At 41.5% G+C, this 23,282-nt stretch overlaps 1 protein-coding gene across 3 annotated transcripts in view; it reads left to right on the forward strand.

Annotated features, from left to right (window-relative positions):
- The first annotated feature begins 1,545 nt into the window (after window positions 1–1,545).
- GCNT3 (glucosaminyl (N-acetyl) transferase 3, mucin type) overlaps window positions 1,546–23,282 on the forward strand; it is a 63,363-nt gene continuing 41,626 nt past the window's right edge. For 2 of the 3 annotated variants that reach the window (XR_013998652.1, XM_081134712.1), the window contains exon 1: window positions 1,742–1,797. The gene's annotated coding sequence lies outside the window, so the exon portion shown is untranslated. Of the gene's footprint in view, window positions 1,634–1,741; window positions 1,798–23,282 lie in introns of those variants that run through there. The other variant, XR_013998651.1, reaches the window with a different exon arrangement.

Consider the following 23,282-nt stretch of genomic DNA (forward strand, 5'->3'; position numbering starts at 1 on the left):
CACTGCTGGTAGGAATATAAAATGGTGCAGCTGCTATGGAAAACAGTCTGGCAGTTCCTCACAAGGTTTAACTTAGAGTTACCATGTGACTCAGCAGTTCTACATCTTGGTATATACTCAAGAGAATTCAAAACATATGTTCACACAAAAATCTGTACAAGAATACTCATAGAATCATTATTCAGAATCGCCAAAGGGTAGAAACAACCCAAATGTCCATCGACTGATGAAAGGATAAACAAAATGTGATATAAAGGTATATACAGAGTGTCCCCAAAAATGTATACACATTTTGAATAATGATAATTATTTAGTTGACATTTACAGAACATTTCACCCCAAAGCTGCAGAATATGCATTCTCCCCAAGTGCACATGGGACATTCTCAAAGATAGACCACATGTTAGGACACAAAACAAGTCTCTACAAGTCCAAGAAGATTGAAATCATATCAAACATCTTCTTGGACAGTTACACAATGGAATACTATGCAGCTGTAAAAATGAAGGATCCCTTTCAGGAGATCTCAGTTCAATTCCCAGTCAGGGCACACGCCCAGGTTGTGGGCTCAATCCCCAGTGCGGGGCATGCAGGAGGCAGCCGATCGGTGACTCTCTCCTCATTGATGTTTCTCTCTCTCTCCCTCTCCCTTCCTCTCTCTGAAATCAATAAAGACATATTTTAAAAAAAAGAAGGATCCCTTACCCTATGAGACAGCGTGGCTGGACCTGGAGAGTATTATGCTAAGCAAAATAAGCCAGTCAGAGAAGGACAAGTACCACATGATCTTACTCATATGTGGAATCTAATGAACAAAATAAACTGATGAACAAAATAGATCCAGAGACACAGAAGCATGGAACAGACTGAGGGATCTCAGAGGGAAGGAAGGAGTGGGTGGGGAGAGATTAATCAAAGAACTTATATACATATGTACATAACCTGTGGACAGACAATAGTGTGATGAAGGCCGGGGGGCGGGGAGGGGTACAGGGTGGAGGGTAATCAATGGGGGATATTTGTAATACTTTCAAAGACAAAGATAAATTAAAAAAAAAAAAAAAAAAAAGAGTTGGCATTGTGCATGGCTGCCCAGAGCTAATGGGACCTCAAGCTGGGACCTGAGAAGTTCAAAGTAACACAACATGTCCTGCTGTCCCTGGGCAGTGGTCTCAGAGGTAATGTCTTTAAGATGCTCTGTGGCAGAGCTCTCAACTCTGGCTGAACATTGGAATCACCGGGGGCTTGAAAACCACTGATGCCTGGATCCCACCCTCTGATGTAATTGGTCTGGGGTGCTGCTGGGCCATTGGATTGTTTTCCAGTTTCCCAGGTGATTCTAATAAGCAGCCATGGTTGTCAACCTTTTTTTTTCCAAATTTTAAAGTGCATTCTGTGTACCTGTGGATCTTGTTAAACTACAGATTCTGACTCAGGAGATTTGGATGGAACACAAGAGCCACGTTTCTAACAAGTGCCAGGTGATTCCAAGTAGAAAGGCGACCCTGAGTGGAAGTCCTCCTGCTCAAAGTGGTCACCATCAGCATCAGCATTGCCTGGAGGTTGTTGGAAACTCGGAGTTTTGGACCCCACCCAGACCTGGAACCCACAGGGAATGACAATGAGAACCCAGGTGATTTTCATGCACATTACGGTGAGAGAAGCCCTTAAGGTGAGCCCAGCACATATTTAAAGAGCAATTAGACTGGGGAGAAATTCAGGACTGAAGTGTCCGAGCAGACACGGAAGGAATCTAAGATGTTTCCCCAGGAGAAAAGAAAGGACACGAGGAGGCAGGTAAGTGCCTTGGCCCTGGAAGGGCTGCGCCCCCAAATGAGGGAGGGGTTTTGTGTGCACTAGGTCAATAGTACCATGGCTTCCTTGGGTGGAAGGACTGGAGTCAAGTTATTTCAAGTACCGTGAGTCATTGTGAGGACACCTGCGTGTGAGCGAGGAGAGGCTGAGCACCCCACCCAGGGAACGGCTGGGATGGAGAGTCTGCACCCCCAGTGGCTCCAGATATTGGCGGCGTGACTTTCCACATCTACCCTTTTGGGCTTCATCTTTTGCACTACTCGGTTTCCCTCTTTGCCTCGGCCTGTCTCTTGTGTCCGCCAGTTGGCCCCCCAGCCTCTTTGTAGCTGTCACAGTCCTGGGAGGTGGCTGGGAGAGGCTGGGGAGCCAGCAAGGACACTTAGCTGCAGTGTTGGGATCAAGGACACTTAGCTGCAGTGTTGGGATCCGCTGCGGCCTAATTCCTGGTGCTCCTAGACTAGATGGAGACCTTGGGTCGGTCGTGTTCTTTCAACCTGAACAGACCTTGCTTACATACTAAAACCCAGGAAAATTCTTCTCTTCCACAAAGGAGCATCCTCTCTTCTGTCTGTCTTGAAACATGAAGCCCTGTTTAGCAACCTTGCATTTTCTTTATTTGGTAGAGGGAGGAATCCAGGGAAGCGTTTGCGCCAGGTTTGCAGGAGCCTGGGTTCTCCTGCGAGCTTGGCGGGCCTCTCTGGAGCTTTTCCTGCCTCCTGTCATGGAGTCCTCCCCAGGGCAGGTGCACTTGGCAAAGGGCAGCGCATGGAGGGCTGCGGGGGTCAGAGAGAGCGGGAGGAGTGTGACAGGGACCTGCTCGGCCTTCCTAGGAACAGGCTGCTGGAATCTCGGGGTAGATTTCTCTGGCCTTCCTTGGGCAGGGAGCTTCAGACTTCCTGAGCCAGCGCCTGGGAAAGGCCGGTCAGATGGAGAAGCGGTCAGATGTGCTGGAGCAATAGAGGGGGGCTTGCCTGAGACTTCGCCCTGGTCAACCTGTGTGGGGGGAGGGAGATGGCGAAGGGAAGCAATATGAATGGAACAAGCCCCTATGATGAGCTGTGCAATGTTCTTATGTTTCCAATCCCATTTAGTCCCTCATAAAACTAATTTTGAGATGAGAAAGTGGCTCACAGAGGGGCCTGACTTGCCCTAGGTTACCAAGCAGTGAGCTGCAGAGTTGGGGTGCCCAGGGCCCACTTCCACTCCTCATGGGTTCTCTCAGAGAGGGTTGGGCGGCCTGTGGAGGGCACTTCTGTTCAGGTGCCTTAACTGCTAGGGCACATGGAAACACTTTTAGACCAGAAGAAAGGGCTATTGTTCTCGGTGACAAGGCCACTGTGCATGATCAGGGCCCCCTGCTTTTAATTACTTTTCAGCTGATTATTATAATCCCAGGAAGCCAGTCTTTGATTTCAGTTACCTTTCTGTTTGTTTTGCCACTGGTTTGAGTTAAAGGCCTCACAAAGGAACTTTCTCAGAGCTACGTGTTCCATGGACTCCCTTTTTCTTTACTGACCGAGATGAAAGCCCTGTTGTTCCTGCTGCTTGACTATTTTCCAGGACACACTTGTAGCCCTGCTCCCCGGATGTTAGCCACCTGTGTCCTGGAGCAGACTAAAATGGACTTCTGAGGACTTTCTCAACTCACCTCTCCTCAGGTGCTGGTCTTAGTTTGGCTCTTTGGTTCACGCTCTCAGCTCTGCTGACAATTAAAACCCATAGCTCTCCCTAGAGCTGGCTACATGCCTACTACGTGCCAGGCATCCCACTGAAAGTCTGAAAGAAACCATACTTACAGGGAACTTCTTGAAGAATATACAATCACTCCAGTTTTTCTAAATCAAGGGATGATTAGATTAATCTGACAGCTGATCTACTGCATCCAGCAGTCAGAACAGTCCTAATCCTAAATCAGATGATGTAATTTCTCCACTCAAAACCCTCCAACAGCTTCCTCTGAAGTACCTACAGTGATCTACCAGGCCCTTTGTTACCTGCCCTTCTACCATTTCTTCTTTTCCTAAATGGTTTCTTGGCTCACCCTTGCTGTTTGATCTGGTCACATTAGCTTGTGTGCTGTTCCTCCAACAAGGCAAGCCCCATCCTACCTCAGGGCCTTTGCACTTGCTGTTCCTCCTGATATGCACACAGGTCCCTCACTTCTTTCAGGCCATTACTCAAAAGCAACCTTTGTGGTGAGACTACTCCATAAAATGTTTCTCCCTCTAGCACTCCCTCTCCCTTTATTATTTTCTATAACACTTAGCTATCGGATATAACACATATTTTTACTTAATCACCTACTTCCTGTTGCTTTCCACTAGGATTTAAGCTTCCTGAGGAAGCTTGCAGAGAACAGTGCTAGGCAATAAAAGGTGCTCGAAAATACCTGCTTAATGAGTAGATAAATAAATGCGGTCTCCAAAGCAACATGAATGTATGAAGTCACTGGAAGAAAAACAATGGAGGGTGAAGTGGAACGTATATGCTCCACCTAAAGGCATTAACTTTAAAACAACAGCAGTGATGGTCACAAAACAGTCCCACCTAAACTAAGCCCACCTGTGGGTAGCAGGTTTGGAACTGGGTATGTCAGACCAGCAGATGTCTGTGGCCTGCACTTCCCTAGAATTGCTTTCAATATGGCTCTGTGGAGAGATGCCCAGGGTTTTCCCTGAGGGATCTTCTAAGAACTAGTTCTGTGACACTGGCACTTTGCCCATTCTAAAGACATTGTTGTCACCATTCATTACGTTATATCTATAGGAGAAATTTCTCCTGTTGGCATTGGGTCAGGTATGTGTTTCTCAAACTGTTTTATTTTTTGAATCAGATAGACCCTAGGATTCATGTTACTTATGTACTTTTTGTTTCCCAGCTAGAAAATTGAGAATTGAATTTGTAGCCCTTCTTATTAAAGGCGTAAGACTTGCTGGCATGCATTTTATATTAGCCTCATTCCATTCCTGATTCCATTTTATGTCCTGTCCCTTTGCCTCATCTTTCTTATTCATAATTTTTGTTTCCTTAGCAGAGTTTATGTTTATTTTAATCTCCTTTTTAGGATGAGCTTGGGTGTAGGTAAATAAGTGAACCGAATACTAACTTGCCCAGACTTCCAGGAATGAAAAACGCCCAGAAGAAATAGTTGTTTCCCCCCCACTGACAGCCTCCAGCTCAGAGGTGCCGTGTGCTGTGACAGTCGCTGGAAATGGCCAGGGGAAGTGGAAGTGGGCTCTGAGAGGGGCAGGAGAGGGAAAGGAGGGCGAGGCGCGGAAGAGGAAGGTGGAAAGAGTTGGTGAGAGAGGGCAGAGCTTCCCCCCAAGCAGAACGAAATGGCTCTTCCCCAAGAATTAGATTCCACCTCTTGTCACGGAAGATGGGACCTCAGGCAATTCAAAGAACATTCCTACAGGGGCCCGGCTGCCTGTAGGTGCTACAAGTATGTGTGTGGAAGGAAGCACAGCGCCTCTCCCCCGTGGATTGGGAGGGTCTAGAGGCCTTTCTCACGTACAGGTTCTGGGCCCCCCCAGTTTCCTCGTGACTCACAGATGAGAAATGGGGTCCACCCAGCAGAGCCCACCCAGTAAGACTGTCTTACTCATTGTTTATTCTTATAAGCCCTCCCATTATTCATGTCTCAAGGACTTCATATTTGTGGTAAAGAGAGAGTCTGCCGCGTGCCTGAGCCACATGAATTGGGGAAGCACGGCTGTTAAAGTGACAGCAGCCCTGCCACCAGGGTCAGAACCCCCTCGGGGTTATCGGAGGAGGAAATCCTTCTTCTGATCCGACTCCATCTGCCCAGTGTTCACCAGCCTCCGGGATCGGCTGCTGCGTTTATCCCAAGCATGGAGTAAATATTTAACCTGCCTGCTTTATCTCCTTTAATATCTGTATTTATTCTAATGTCTGTATTGATTCTGTGTTCCTTTGTTGCAAGAATGTCCCCCCTTCCCTCCGGAAGTCCTTAACCTTGGACGCTGCCTGACAGCTGGAAGCCCTTTATGACAATTAGCAACTGCGTGGCTCATGTCTGCCCCTAAAGTCTTGTCAAGTTCAGTGAAAGACGCTCTCTGCGTGCTGCTTTCCTCCCTGCTTTTATCTCTCACCCCCCCCCCCCCATTTAAAAATCATCCCCAAAGGTGGGTGGCCTTTTGAAGAAACGCAAGTTTTTCTTTTCTTGGCAGATAGCTACGTAAACTAACTCAACTTGTTCCATCTCCCTATGGCCAGAATTCGGTGAAAATCGTGTATCAAGCACCTGCTGTCACGCACTGTCCTAGGGACCGGGGGTGCAGCCGTGAACAAAACAAACGCTCCCCGCTCTCGTGAGCAAACTTAACAGCGGAGGACTGCGGGCGACAAACAAGATAAATAGGAAAAATACATAGTGATAAGTGCTTTGGAGGCGAATACACCAGGAAAAGGGCACAGGGCGTGCACATGTGTCGAGGGCTGTAATTTGAAAGTGGATGATCAGTCCTGGCCGGGTGGCTCTGTTGGTTGGAATGTTGTCCCATGTACCAAAAATCGAGGGTTCAATCCCGGGTCAGAGCACGCACCCAGATTGCAGGTTAGATCCCCGGTAGGGGAGTGTGTGGGAGTGAGTCAATCGACGTTTGTCTCTGTCTCTGTCTCTATCTCTCCCTCTCTCTCTCTCTCCCCCCTTCCTCTCTCTCTCAAAATCAATAACAACATGCTCAAGTGAGGATTAAAAATAAAAAATGGTGCTCAGAGGAGATTCTCCTGAGAAGGTGACATTTGAGTAATGACTTGAAGGAGGGAGCCCTGCGGCTAACGGGTAATGGGACGTGAGTGAGGACAGAGGCCCCGGGGAAGGGAGGTGCTGGTGTGCCAGGGACCGCGAGAGAGCCACGGCCGGAGCCTCGGGGGAGGGGGGAGCACACTAGGCAGGGCCTTGCAAGGAACTTCGCTTTGGCTGAGGTGAGAGCCACTGGAGGGTCATGAGCAGAGAGTGACATAATCTGGCTTATATTTTTGTGTGTTCCCTGTAACTGCTGAGTAGAGAACTACCAGGGGCAAGGCCAGAGGCAGGGAGCACAGTTAGAGGGCGGCGTGGCCTAAAGCCGATGACACGGAGGGATGGGCAAAGCTCTCGGTGGCCTGCACAGCACCCTCAGACAACCGCTGGTCTCATGCTTCAAACCATCAAAGAATATTAAAAATGGAAGCTTTCAACTGGGTGATTCTGATCTTGTTTTAGAACAGAATTCAATAAATAGATATTTAGTTCTGTTTAGGAAGGTGAAATAATACCGGTGAATTGTTATACTTTACAGAGCTGTTTCTTAAACAGAATGCTTCATTTAGTCTTTCCAACCAGTCCATGCTGGGGAGTGAACCTGCAACCCAGGTACGTGCCCTTGACCGGGAATCCAGCCCTTGGAGCTCCGGTAACCACTGACCCACACCAGCCAGGGCTAAATTATGTTTCTTAGAAGAGTAATAAACAGAACATAAAAGTTAGACCAAATGGTGCAAGAATGGAAGCTAGAGGACTCCCTGCTCATCTCGGCCCTGGGTCACTCTGAGACCATTTACGTTTCTCAGGAGTCCGTGGATGAATCATCTAGCTCCTCAGAGCTTGTAAATTCTAGCCCCACCCAAACTCGATCGCTCAGTATGTTCTGTTCTGTGCCTGGTGTTTTACACTTGCTAATTTATGTTAGTGCTCTTTTCACATTCATATATGGACTCTCTCCCCAGTCCTTCTAATATCTGCATATAATTCCAAGGTGTGGGTGTATAACCTTTTAAACCAGGCATGAAAACCTTGGCAGATAGGCTGAGTGAGTGTCATTTGATAAATGAGGTAACTCTGGTTCGGAGAGAAAGTTACTGGCTCTGTGCTTTGCCGTTCGTGAAAGAGCTACGGCCCAGTCTTCAGACTCCGTTTCTTATCATTTCTGCCGTAACCAGGCACGCGGCAGGAGAGCTGGGGACAGAAAGCAGATTCCCCTGTTTAAAGTGGCGTGGGAGGCGCCCTCAGACTACCCAGGAGCCAGACAGGAAAATCTCCTCTGGTTTCTGTCAGTAAATAATGTCTTATGTTCTTAAGCACTTCCTCAAGGTCTAATTCTGGAAACTCTTAAACCAGGGAAGCAATTACATTGTCACGTCTGATATCAGCCAGTGCAATGATTGCAGCCGTCACAATCCTGAGCCGCTTGCCTGTTTGCGTTTGTGTCATTGCTTCAGCCAGGCGCCGTGTACTCTTCCTTTATAGAAGCAAAGGGAGTGCCCGATAAAGTTCCTTCTTTTTATATTTTATAGCTTCAAAATGGATGAATCTGAACCTTTTTTGTCTCCCCCTAGAGTTTTTATATTTGAGTTTATTCTCATTTAACTTTAAAACACTACTGCAGTTGAATAAAAGTTGCTCCTTTTTTCCCCGATTATAAAAATAGTGCATGTTCGTAACATACATGAATACACAATACATGTTTATATTACAGAAAATGAAAGTTTTCCGTATGATTCCCCCAGGGCAGCGAAGCACTGCTAATGGGCTAGGTCTGTCTTTGCAAGCTTCGAGCGTGTGCGCTTCCTTTTTAAAAAGGTGAATTATGTTATTCACACTCCCCTAAACCTGTTTTCACTGACTGACAGCTGCCATGGCTATTTCCTCACGCTATCTCATTCTTTAAAGACTCCACTCAACTCCATTAAAATGCTTTAATGACTCCATAATTTTTTACAGTCTGGAAATACCCTAATGCATTCATGGTTATTTTGGTGGTTTTCAATTTTTCACTCTTAAAAATAGAATCCCAGTAAACACACCTGCATACATTTTAGATGCCCAGTTATTCAACTCATCACTTGGTGGTGGTGTGTGGGTCAGACTTGTAGGCTGGGCTTCCTTTCCAACTCTGCTGTCTTAGATGTGTTCGTGCTCTGCTGTGAAATGTTAGGCCAATCCCTTCTCCTCTGGACCCTTTTTTCCCAACTATAAAACCAAACAACTTTAAAATCTACTCAAAAGTAGAGAGCATGTGTGGTGGAGCCCTTGCTATGTGTGCAGACACATCTCTGAGCAGCGTGGGGACTCTGAGAAAGTAGAACCTGTACCTTGTCCCCTATAGCATCCCACCTTGGTGACACAGCATGTGCATGGGGTAGGCTGGAGGAACCTGGGGTCTTTCCATCATCCTCTCACCCCAAGGACAGGCAGGGTCTTGATGATAATAGGGGAAGGATGACAACTCAGAAACAGCATTGACCGAAGTACAGACAGGTGGGAAGTGGCAGGAATATTTGGGGACAGTGAGGAGCACAGTGGGCTAGGAGGTTCAGGTGAGTTAGTGATAAAATTAGAAAGGCAGCTTGGTGGTGGTAGGATCTCGAATGCCAAGGAAAGGAATTTGGACTTGATCGGAAGGCTATGAGCTGTCCTGGAAGATGAGGGTGGGGTTGGCAATTCGTAACCCAATGCCTACTCTGTTGTGTGTGCAGTAGATAAAAGGTATGCGAGTATGTTTGTAAGTTTGCATTGAGATAACACTTTAGAATATAATTGTTGAAGGGCACACAGATTCTGTCCAGCCCATCCATTTTAGTTTGATAAGGGAACTGGGACCCAGAAGGAATGAAAGCCTTTCCCCAGGCCACACACAGTTGGTCACACTTACAGCTGTGGACACAGACCCAGGCCATGCCCCATCAGTGACTGAGGGATGCTCTGGCCTTACTGTCAACCTGTTGACGACCTGTAATATGGCAGCTTGGGAAAAGCACTGAGCTTGGCATCGGGAGGTCAGGGTTCATTCCAGCTCTTTCCCTGGCTGGGGTTTACAGAATCCCCTCAAGTCAGCATTTTCTTTCGGTAAAAGGAAGATGCTGGAGTGGAGCCTATGACTTGTTTTTTGTCTCCACCCTGACAGTCTGAATCATACTTCTGTGTACTTTGAAAAGCCCTTCTGACCTATCAGCTCACTTGATCCTTAATCTAATTGTGGGGACAGATGGAAGATATGTGATAGAATAGGAAATTAGGGTTAGAGGATTGAGCGACTTGTCCTGGGTTATTCAAGGAAAAACAGAGACCGAAAGCTCTGGACTCCTCTTCCAATGCCCTCTCCACTAACCACACCACTGAGAGAGAATCATTACCCTTGAGTTACCTGTTTATTAATTCAGAATTCCTCCAAACGAGATCTACCCAACCTAAGCAGGGGTTAGCATGGGTTTGCTTTATGGAGAGGGAGATAAATGAGGAAAGAACTTTTTGGAGAAAATAAGCGACCCGGCTTTCTGCTGTCTTTATAATTTATGTTCTTCTTGTAGTCTTTTCCAGCCTGTACATCTGATCCTGTTTGTACGCCTTTGTTACTCTGACTGTGACCATTAAATTCAATGGGAAAGTGTATTCATCACATAATTACAACCTTGTTTAATAATGTCTTTTCAATCGAAATATGTGACCATTGTATTTTGATGGGCAAAGTAATTCAGTGGGAGGAAAAAAGGAATGCAATGCAGGGATAAGTTGAATGAGTTGTTTGGTATTTTAAACCAGCTTCTAGATGAACATAATCTTAGAAAGAACTTAAAACTTTACAACCAGGATTTTTTCTTAAACACTGAAAACATATTATTATTAAATACCTACACCGAATTCAAATGTCCCCAATTGTCCCACTATGTATTTTTTAATTTTACTTTCAATTAAAGTTTATATTAAATATTATTTTATATTAGTTTTAGGCATACAGCATAGTGGTTAGACAACTATATACTTTACAAAGTGGTCCCCTGATAATTTCCAGCACCCACCTAGAACCATACATAGTTATTACAATATTATTGACTATATTCCCTATGCTATAATTTATATCCCCATGACTATTTTATAACTACCAATTTGTACTTCTAAATTCCTTCACTTTTTCTTAACCAGGACTTTTTGGTGAAAGGAAAATGCAACCTCTGTTGACTAATCTAGAAGCCAGGGACACAGTACTGACTTGTTACTCTTAGGTCTTTGGAGGCTGGTCTTTTACTTGGGTTACACGTTTCCTGATATTTAACAGGGGAACCAGCATGATGCTCCTTCATTTCACTTAAAGCAGGACTCATGGCAGACAGAGAGAGATACTGTTGACATCTTTGGCACTTTGAGGGCACAGAATGAGGATAACTTGAAATAATCTCTTCTGAACAATAAATTCTTAATCTTGCTGTTGGGAAATTCAAATTAAAGTACTAAGCAAAATTAGACAACAATGGACTATTCAATAAATGGTAAGGAAATAGTGGGTTATAATCTGGGAGAGTATTAAATTGGATCCACATCTCACATTGTTAACAAAGATAAATTCCAAATGGATTGAAAATTTAAATGTAAAACTGAAGTCAAAAAAGTACTAGAAGAAAACGTGGGAGGATTCCTTCATATCCTTAGAGTGGGGATAGACATTTCTCAATACAACTCAAGAGCAGAATCCAAAAAGAGAAGGCTCGTAAGCTTGACCACATTAAAAACAAAATGAACCCTTCCAATTGGCCAAACAAAACATACACCAATAAGAAAAGACAGAAAGCAACCTGAAGGAAAGTAGCTGCAACTCGTATCCCAGAGGAAGGGCAAAGGGCTCATCTCCCAGTGTGGAGGGAATTCCTAGAAACTGAGAAGAGAAAGGTTAAACCTCAGGAGAGATGTGCAAAGAATGCAAACAGTTCACAGAAAAGGAAAAGTGGCTCTTAAACGTGTGGAGAGGTAGAGCTCAACTTACGCATAATAAAAGAAATGTAAATGAATGCTATGCTGAGGTACCAGATTGACAAAAATTGCCAGGTTTGCTGGCACACACTATTGCCAGGGCTGCGGGAGAAATAAACATTTTCGTATATGGCTGGTGGAAGTGCAGTTGGTTCTAAGTGGACAATCTCTATCCAAGTTACAAATGCACGGTCTTTGTTACAGCAATTCAGTGTCGGGGGCTTGATCCTATGTATATATATATGTAATCTGTGTGTGTGTGTTCATGTGAAATTATGCACATGCAGAGTTGTTCATTGTAGCATTCTTTGCAATAGAAAAAGATTAGACACAACCCAAATGTCCTTCAATGGAGGAGTATCCACAGTTCCTGGTTCATAGCTCCCAAAACCCTTTGAGTTTCTTGAGTGATAAGAGCAATCCAAGTATCTTTTGTTAAAATATTTGGTGTCTTGTCCTCAGTAGCTTCAGAGCCATAAAGGCAAAGCGAGAGTCTTGTTATTCATAACAAGCCTCTTTCCACCATAACTGGGTTTATGTTAATGAGGTGACTGTTGGAACACACCTAAGGATGGGGACTGGTTGCCAGGAGACCCAACCATGTTTTTAGAGAGCTGGAACTTTCAGGCCCACCCCACGGACCTCTTTTCCACAGGGAAGGGAGGGGGGCTGGAGATTGGATCTATCACAATGGCCCTGATTTAATCATCAATCATGCCTGTGTAGTGAAACATTTGTAAAAAAAAAAAAAAAAAAAAGAGGGTTCAGAGATCTTCCAGACTGGAGAACCAGGACACTTCCATGTGCTACCATGTCAGTTCCCAAACTTCAAAGTCCCCTAACTCCACCAGGACAGAGCTCCTTTGTTCAGACCTCACCCCATGTATCTTTTCATGTAGCGGTTGATTAATATCCTTTGTAATAAACCAGTAATCTAGCGAGGAAATGGATTTTCTGAGTTGCGTGAGCCAGCAAATTAATCGAACTCAAGGAGGGGGTTGTGGGAACCTCTGATTTACAGCCAGTTGGTTAGAAGCACAGATAACAACCAGGACTTGCGGAAGGCAGTCTTGTGAGACTGAGCTCTTACCCTGCGGCATCTGATTCTGTCCCCAGGTAGATAGTATCAGAATTGAGTTGAATTTTTGGACACCCAGGTGGTGTCAGAATTGCTTGGTGATGTGTCAAATCTCTTTCTCCCACGTTGAAAATGGATGTGCAGGATTTATAGGGGTTATTAAAAACAAGGCTGCTGGGAACATTATTGTGCATGGATCTTGGTGAACACATTTCTGATGGTTATATACCTGGGAGTGGGAGTGCTGCGTTGGAGAGTATGAATATCTTCAACTTCAGTTTTCAACGCGGCTGTAACAATTTATACTCCAACCACTATAGTGTAGGCAAGTTCTGTTTCTTGACATCCCAGCCAACACTTGGCATCGTTAGTCTTAAACTTTAGCCACACAGCAGGTCCGTAATGATATCTCATGGTGGTTTTAATTTGCATTTCCTGATTACTAAGGAGGCTGAGCACAATTTCAAGTTTATTGGCCATTTGGATATCCTCTTTTGTAAACATCAAAGTCTTTTACCATTTTTTGCCTCTTAGTTTCTTGTCTTTTTTTTTTCCACTGAAAATATGAATGTTTCACTATATAGGTTATAAATATCATCACCTCTGTAGCTAGTCTTTTCATTCTCCCTCCCTCCCTCCCTCCCTCCCTCCCTCCCTCCCTCCCTCCCTCCCTCCCTCCCTCCCTCCCCTCTCCTCTCCTCTCCTCTCCTCTCTCCCTCCCTCTTTTTACTTGGCAATATAATATGCATACTACTCTGCAACCTGTCCTTTAAAAATATATCTTGGGGGTCTTTTTATTAGTAGTATATAATTTCTTCTCCTTTTTATAACTACATTGTGTCCTATTATATGAATTTACCATAATTCATTTTATTTAACTTTAATTAGACCCTATTGATGGATGTTGAAGTTGTTTCTACTGCTTTGCTATTGCAAACAATACTTCAATAAATAAACTTGCCCTAGCACCTTGTATACAAATTTAAGTGCTTCTGTAGGAGGAGAAGTAGCGCTGCCGGTCAGAGAGCAGGTGCATTTGTTACTCTGATAACTATTGTCCAATAGCTCTCCATAGAGCCTGCCCCCCACCTAAGCACCTGTTTTTAAACAGTCTCATCTATGTGATTCTGTCAGAACTTCAATGTTTTCAAATCTAAAGGACATAAATGGTTCCTCAAAATAGTTAAACAAAACCAAAAAACCCAACCCCAGCTTTATTGAGGTCTGATTGACATAAAGTAATCTGTGCATTTTTAAAGTGCACAATTTGATAACTTTTGACATATGTATACATTTGTGAAGCCATCACCACAATCAAGATAATGAACATATTCATCATCCCCCAAAGTTTCTTCCTGTTCCTTTGTATTTCCTTCCTCCTTTCCCTCCCACCCCTCCCTAAGCAACCAAGAATCGGTTTTTGGTCACTGTAGGTTAGCTGGCATTTTCTAATTTGTTTACCCGTTTACTTGTTGATAGATGCTTGGTTTTCCAGTTTGTTTGTTTTAAAACAAACAATTATATGTATTCATGCACAAGTCATTGTATTGACATTTATTCCCCTTTCTCTTGGGTAAATACTTACTGTAGAAGTAAAATGGATAGATTACATCACAGGTGTATAACTTTTAAAGAAACTGCCAAATTGTTTTCCAAATTAGTTGTACTATTTTTTATTCTCACCAGCAGAGTATGAGAGTTCCAATTTCTCCACATTCTAATACTTGGTATAGCCAATCTTTTAAATTTTGGCCATTTTAATAGGTGTGTAGTGTTGTCTTGTGGTTTTAATTTACATTTCTCTAATGACTAATAATGTTGACCATCTTTTCATGTGCTTTTGTTTTTGCCACTCATGTCTTTTTTGGTGAAGTGCCTATTTGAATTTTTAACCCACTTTTAAATTGTGTTGTTTATTTTCTAATTGCTGGGTTTTGAAACTTTTAATATTTTCTGAATACAAGTTCTTTTCAGATATATTATTTGTAAAGATTTCTCTCCTTTCCATGGCTTGTCTTCTCATTCTCTTAACAGTGTCTTGTAAAAAGCAGGAGTATTTAATTTTGATGAAGTCCAATTTATCATTTTTTTTTTCATTTATATATGGTGCTTTCAATGCTGTTACTGTGTTTGGTGAGGTCACAAAGATTTTCTTCTATGATTTCCTCTGGACATGATAGTTTTAGATTTTACATTAAGTATTATGATTGATTTTTAAGTTAATTTAAGGTATGTGTTCAAATTTTTAAAAATATTTTTTAAAATTTTTATTTCAGAGAGAGAGAGAGGGAGAGAGAGTTAAAAACATCAGTGATGAGAGAGAATCATCATCGGCTGCCTCCTGCGTGCCCCTTACTCTAGAGATCTAGCCTGCAACCTGGGTATGTGCCCTGACAGGGAATTGAACCGTGACCTCCTGGTTCATGGGTCGATGTTCAACCACTGAGCTATGCCAGCCGGGCAAGTTTTTGTTTTGTTTTTTAATATGAATCTTCAATTGTCTCAGGATCATTTATTTAAAAGATTTTCCTTCCTCCAATGCATTGGCTTGGCACGTTGTATTTTTTTAAAATTAATTTATATGTATGTGGGTTTTCTGGACTCTATCCTGTTCCATTGATCTACTTGTCTATCTTTATATCATATTATGCTGTTCTGGTTACTTTACTTTCATAGATCTTGAAGTAAGATAGTGTTAGCACATCAAATTTTTTCTTTTTCAAAGTTGTTTTGGCTAATATGAGTCTTTTGCATGAATTTTAGAATCAGTTTGATAATTTCTACAAAAACAGCTGTGATTTAGATTGGGATTGATTGCATTGACTCTATATATCAATTTGGAAAGCTGTTAATTGATGCTTTTACTCTTTTGCTGATAGTCTTAGGACCTTGAGGTTCTTTGAGTTCATTTACATCCCACCTGATTTACATGCAATTGCTGTCAAATATTTTAGTTGTATGTCTATTTTAACCCTCACAAGACATTAGTTATGTTATATATTCTTAGACTGATTGTTTTGTTCTTGTTATTTTATTCATATCTGCACGTCTATGTGAGACCAATTTCTCCAGCATGAAGATCACTCCTAAATGTTTCCTTTAGTAACATTCTTAGTTTTTGTCTAAAAATTGTTTTATTTTCATTTTGAAGGATAATTTCACTAGCTATAGAATTCTAGGTTGGCGGGTTTTTTCTTTCAGACATTTGGTGATATCTTTTCATCATCATCTGGTTTCTATTACTTAGGTTGAAATGTGAGCTCTTAGTCTAATTGTTGTTTGGAAACCAATAAGTCATTTTCCTCTGGCTGCTTCTAGGTTTTAGAATTTTCTCTTTGCCTTTAGTCCTCTGCAGTTCTCCTACCATATGTCTAGGAAAGGTCTGCTTATTTATTCTGCTTGAGGTTGACAGAAATCTGTGGATTAATGTCTTTTTTTTTTTTTAATTCTCACCCAAGGATATTTTTTCCATTGCTTTGGAGAGAGAGTGGAAGGGAGGGTAGGGAAGAGAGAGGAAGAGGGAAACATCGATGTGAGAGAGACACATCAATTGGTTGCCTCCTGCACGTGCCCCCAGAAGGGTTGGGATCGAGCCTGCAACCCAGGCACGTGCCCTTGGCTGGAATAGAACCTGGGACCTTTCAGTCTGAGGGCCAACACTCTAACCACTGAGCCAAACCTGCTAGGGCAGGTTAATGTCTTTTATCAGTATTGGAGGATTTCAGGTAATGTCTTGGTGAAGGTTGCTTCAACCCCATTGTCTCTTTCCTCTCCCTCTGGGACTACAATTAAATATATGATGCCTTTTCACTGGATCCTTTTTTCTCTTATCTCTCATCTGCATTTCTCATCTTCTGACTCTTTCTGTGCTTCAATGAAGATATTTTCTTCAGAACTGGTGGTGTTCTGGAACCTGCTCACACCAGCTTACAAGAGCCTATTAATTTTTGCTTAAAGAGAACTTTTGAGCTTATTGTTAAATCATCAATAACTTAAAATGGGGCACAATAGGAGTATTTATACCAGGAAAACTGGCAAGCACTGTAAATTGGAAGTTTTCCTATGAATTTCTACTTGATGCATAGCATTGTTAATATAGTAATCTGTTTATCCAAAAAGGTAAGAAAGCCAGATGTGGTCTGGTTTATTGAAAGTTCTATTTAATGAAACATTTCTATATTTACTACACATAGATTATTTATTTTTAAATCATTTTTTAATTTTTGAATTATAGTTGACATATAATATTATTAGTTTCAGGTGTATACCCCAGTGATTAGACATTTATATAACTTACTAAGTGATCATTCCGATAAATCTCATACCTGTCTGACACCATACATAGTTACTAGAATATTACTATGTTCCCTACGTTGTACTTTACATCCCCATGATTATTCTGTAACTACCAATTTGTGCTTCTTAATCTCTTCACCATTTACACCCATCCCCCCAACCCCCATCCCATTTGGCAGCTGTCAAACGGATAATCAGTTTTGATCAGTACACTCATAACTACAACATGAAATTACTCTAAAATTACACGTCATATAATTTATCTTTCTTTGACCTTAATTATCTGCCATAATCTTGATGGTTGCATAAGCAATCTATGTAAAAGCTGTGTCTGAAAATAGTGTAGGACATTGGGTGACTGAATTCTGACCTAATGATGTAAATGGATTTTTAAAAATTTATAGAAAAGTTCCAACATCACCTTCTCATTTGTTATAGCTTAAACAAAGGAAGAGAGAATATGGTTTGTCTGGGAGTGGGGGGTAGGGGAAAGACATATTACCTTTTATTTTATTTTAGATAAGTGAGAATGTGCCAACTTAAATCAATATTGTATTGCTGCTGAGTTGATAATGAGTCTCATAATAATAAAAACCTGATTATTGTCATGTTACTGATACCACTGATGGAAAATGAACTCCAGATGTTGTAATAAACCTTGAACTCGACAATTTCCCAGACGTTCAAAAATAAACCATTGTTTTATGTATTGGAAACATTTCAAATCAAATGAATATCTTTGGGAGATAACTTATCCATTGCTTTTCAGAGATAGTGGAAGGGGGAGAAAGAGAGAGAGAGGGAGATCACGCGGCTGGTCCAGGATTGGGATAGGGCCTGCAACCAAAGTATGTGCCCTTGGCCAGAATTGAAATTGAACTCGGGACCCTTCATTCTTCAGGCTGACGCTCTAATCACTGAGAAAAACTGGATAGGGCAGATTTTCACTTTAAAGCTGTGTCATTACTGAGAAGAGCACACCTTCACTTTTGTGGCATTCCTAATACCAGCACCTAATGCGAATCAAATCATGAGGAAACTTCAGACATGATCCAGGGTAAGGGGCATTCTGCAAAAGAACTGCCCTGTACTCTGTACTCTTCCAACATGTCAATACCATTAAATGCAGAGATTTCGAAAATGTTTAAGATTGAAAGGAGATGAAAGAACTGTGGCAACTAAATGCAGTGCATGATCTAGAATTTTCTTTTGCTAAGGACTTAATTAGGGCAATTGGCAAGATGTGAATAAGATCTGTAGATTAGATACAAAAATCTGAATCTTGCCATGCTCTCCCTCCTCTCTAAGCCCATGGCCTCATCAGACCTCACTCTGGGAGGGGCTGCACTGGGCCTCAGCTCTTTAGAGTTACGTGGGAGATAACCTATCCACCCCTGAGCCTCATGTCCTCACACCAGTGACGCAGTAGCCTCTCCCTGGTGGCTGTCGACAGCCTAATATTCTCCTTAGCCACAAACTTCTGCAAGTTTTGTCAGAACAAGATGAAGGCCTATGGGGAGAGAGGCTGGTCACAAACCTTTGCTACCTCCTCTGAATGAAAAGCTCTGTGCTCAAAAAAAAAGAAAAAAAATTAGCATTGTATCAATGTTAGTCTCCAGATTTTGGTAATTGTACCCTTGTAATTTAAGAGAATGTTCTATTTTTAGTAAATACAAATTAGTGGTGAAGAGGCACCATGTCTGTAACCGACTTTCAAATGGTTCAGAAAGCCAACAAGCGCAGCTGATGTGACTCAGTGGTTGAACATCGACCATAAATTTTATCTTTTATATATCCCCATAAAAACAAGTCTAGTGGCACTTTAGGATAAGTTTTCTTTCTTCAAAGCTAGTCTGTCTTCACCCATTATTTCAAATCAGTTAAACCTGAAAAGGAGTGAAAATTGAGTTATCAGCTGTTAAAGTGTGTATACATTTTTCTGGGACACCCTATATACAGATCTGAATTCCAGAGGAGAGGGGCTGGGAATGGAAGAAATTTGTCCCACACTCAGTCACAGAACATTTGAGGATGGGTGTGTCTGCGTGCGCGTGTGTGTGTGAGATGAAACCAAGAAGAATGGGAAACTTTGGTAAATGCCAATTGATCCACATTAGATACGTTTTCAGGGATTGAGTACTAGGGCTGAGATCTGCAGGGTGGCCTTGTGTTTTAATCTGCACCCTTGGCTCTGTCCTGAGGCCTAGGATGTCCTTTGGGGAGGGCTGACGGGAGACAGTCACAGGAGCAGGACTTGCTGCTCAGCAGGTCCCCAGCAGTTGCCATTTTTCTTCATTGTGAATGCTGAAATTCTGAGTCATAGACAGCTGGACCAATGGAAATATTCAAACATACACATGTACCTTTTATCTGCAGTACCAGCAACAGAATAGGCATCGGGTTATATGAATTCCCAGCCCCACCTTCATCTTCCAGGACTGCTCACAGCCTTCTGATCTGGACAGCTGGATCTCAGTCTCTATTAGAAACTAAGGTCACTGGGTATTGTTGCAAATTGAACATATTTTTGTTGAAAGATTTGCCAGAAAGGATTATAAAGGGCTCTCAAATGATAAGAATTTCCAAAGTATAAATTAATAAACAGCAGTGATCTCTGCTCTTGTCTTATTCTTCCTGCCTCTAAAAACTCAGTCAATACACTTGATGATTAATACCTATAACTTCCCAGGGGCAGATGGGACAAAAAGCACACACCTCCAATCAAAGAAATGAAATAGCAAAATATTGTTACTTGTATGGTATTTAGTCCAAATTAACTACAAATGAATACAGCAGGAACTAAAAGCAGAAAGAGCTTACATATTACTCCCAGGTTTCAGCCTTTATAGCAAACTAAGGTTCACTTTCACTCTGAAAGTTTCATAAGATGATGCATTTACATTAGGATTCCAGATCTCATCTCCTGGGGGTGCTATTCAGAGAAACCTCCATTCTAAGAAACATGCAAGGCCATTGTTACATCCATGTGTCTCCCCACATTTCCCAGTCCATGCTGCTAGTTAGGGCCATGTGACCAGTTCTAGCCAATGAACTAATTAAGTAATGGCTGAAGCATTATGGGGTCCTACAGCTCTTTCTTCCCTGATACAAAAATATCAACCAACTTGATCTAAGGATTATAGAACACTCTAACAATAGCATAATACACATTCCTAACAAAAGCATAATACACATTCTTTTTAAGTGCACATAGAACATTTATGAAGGTAGACCATAATCTGAATCTTTTCTCAATAAATTGCAAAAAACTTTATTATTTAAAGTATGTTTTCTGACCATTATTTAAGTATGTTTAAGTATGATTTCTGAAATTAATTGGAAATCAATGACAGACAACTAAAAAGTTTGCAAGTACTTAGAAACTAACATACTTCTAAATAATCCTTACATCGAAGAGGAAAACAAAAGTAAAATTAGAAACTTTTGGAGTAAATAAAAATGAAAACACAGCGTATGCTTATTGATATATCTGTAAGGTAACTAACATTGTATTAGAGGAAATTTGTAGCATTAAACATTTGTATTAGAAAAGAAGAAAGTTGACTTGGGGTAGTGAGCACACATTACAACATACAAATGGTGTATTAGAGAGTTGCATACCTGAAATCTATATAATTTTATTAACCAATGTCACCCCAATAAATTTAAAAAAAAAGTCTTAAGTCAATTACTTTAGCTTCTACTTTAAGAAACTAGAAAGAGGAAATGAAACCCAAAAGTATGCATAAAGATAGAAACAATAAAGAATAAAAGTCAGTGAAATAGAAAACAGAAAAATAGAGAAAATTAATAAAAACCAAAAACTTGTTCTTTGGTAAGATAAAATTGATAATCCTCTAGACTAATCAGAAAAAAAAAGACAAATTACCAATATTAGGAATAAAAAATGTGGCATCAGTATAAAATCTATAGGTAGTAAAAGGATAATAAAGGAATATTATGAACAACTTTATGCCAATAAGTTTGACAATTTAGGCTAAATGAACAAATGCCTTGAAAGACACAGCTACTAACCCAAGAAGAAATAGATAACTATTAAAGAAAATGAATTAGTAGTTAAAAACCTTCCCTTTCACAAAAGCAATCTCCAAGAGCAGGTGGCTTCACTGTTGAATTCAATCAGGCGTTTAAGAGGGGAAATAACACCTATACACATTCTTTTGAAAATTAAAAAGGGGGAATACTTGACATTTCTATAAGTCTATTGTTTCTGTGATATCAAAACAAGACAAAGACTTTACAAGAAAAAACCTACACAGCAATACTTCATATGCATATAGGTGCAAAAATTCATAACAAAATGTGAGCAAAACAAATCCAATTGCATGTAACAAGGATAATACATTGTGACTGTGTGAGATTTATCCAGGAATTCAAGGTTGGTTTAACTTTTTAATATCAACGTATTTTACCATATTAAAGACTAAAAAAAGATATAATCATCTCAACAGATGCAGGAAATGCATTTGACAAAATCCATTCCTGCTTTAAAAACAGAAAAACTCTCAGCATGCTAGGAATCCTCAGTCCGATAAAGAACATCTACAAAAAAACAACCTATAGCTAACACCATATTCAGTGGTAGAAGATTGAATGCTTTCTTTCCAAGATTAGGAACAAGTCAAGGGTATCTGCTCTTAACAGTTTTATTCAACACTGTATTGAAAACTTTTGCCAGTGCAGCTAAGGGATGAAAAGGAAAGAGAATCTAAATTGAAAGAGAAGTTAAACTTTATTTGAAGGTTGACAGGTTGCTTCTGAAATTAATATGGAAATGCAAAGGACCTAGAGTAACTGAAACTGTTAAAAACAATAACATGAGGATAACAATGTTATCTACCTGATTTCAAGGACTTATTATAAAGCTATAATAAGGACAGTGTGATATTTTTATAAAATAGACAAATAGACAAATGGGACAGAATAGACCCATACATGTATAGTCAATTGGTTTTTCACAAAGCAAAGGCAGGCCAGTGGGGAAAAGCTCATTTCTTCAACAAATGGTGCTGGAACAATTGAATATATGCGAACACAAAGAACTTCAATCTATACCTTGTGCTATGTGCTGATATTAGTTAAAAATGGACTATAGTTCTAAATGTAAAACCTAAAACTAAATCTTCTAAAAGAGAACATAGGAGAAAAATTTTACCTGAATGGTGGCCAGTCCACAGGCAATGAAAACCAGGCAGCAGGCAATTGTGGTAGACTTTATAAATCTTAGTCATAAGGGCAAATAGGGGTGACCATGTTAACTCTTCCATCCAATGGAAAAATGTATCTGCAGGAAAACTATCAATTTTCATATGCAAGAAGGAAGAAACCAAATTTCCCAGTACCTCTAATGTCTATGACTAGGTTGGTGCATCCCTGGAGAAGTGCATGGGCATGCATTCATTCATTCAACAAACATTCCCTGAGGACCTGCTATATGCTATACATGCACAGTACTAATGCACATAAATATGTGTATAATATGTTTATGCATGTAGAATATTTTAGTGTTAACAGTACTGATATTACTATGGTTATTTTCAGGAATAACACCTACCATTTACTAAACACCATATGCCAGGCTCTGAAACTACATTTCACATAACAGTTACAATAACCCTACATGAAGTAAATGGCATTATCACCCTCTTTTAGAGGTGCAGGTACTGAAGCTTATAGAAATGATGCAATTTGCTCAGGAGCTGGGGAGCGACAGAACTAGGACCAGAGCACAGCTGCATCTGAGATTCAAACTGTGCTTATAAACACTACTTAACATGGCCTCCTTGCAGCCTGTTAGCACTGAGGGTGTGTGTGTGTGGGGGGGGGGGGGCGGTTAATAACGAAGTAAAAGGAAGAAAAATGAGGGAGTTGCTTGAGGACAGTTCTTAGAATCTTTCCTTACTAGAGTTTTCCCTCATCACCATGTCCCTGTTGGTAGTTAACTTATCAAGAACCTTTTCCCAACAGAGGGGCCCCTTGCCATGCAGCAATCGTCCAGGTACCTCCAATTGTTACTTAGAGGAAGGCCATTCCCTACTGGACACCTGTAATTACTTGAAAGTTCTTCTGTAGAATTCAAACCTGTTACCTTGACCCAGAAAATGAGTATTGGAGGCACTTTGGGCAGAGAGAGTGATGCCACTGCTGAAATCCTGTAACTTGAGGAAAACTTCGAGGAAATCTCATGTTGGAGTCTCAGTAAGCCAGCTGAAGGCTGGTGGGAGAGGGAGGTGCCGTGAGGCTCAGAGGTGTTCAAGGTGAGGGCCTTTGCTTGAGTGGCCTGAATTCCTCGCCCAGCCTGACTCCCCCACCCCTTGCACTGGGAGG

This window comes from Miniopterus schreibersii, assembly GCF_964146895.1.
Source record: "Miniopterus schreibersii genome assembly, chromosome: 1".
Classification (NCBI taxonomy): Eukaryota; Metazoa; Chordata; class Mammalia; order Chiroptera; family Miniopteridae; genus Miniopterus; species Miniopterus schreibersii.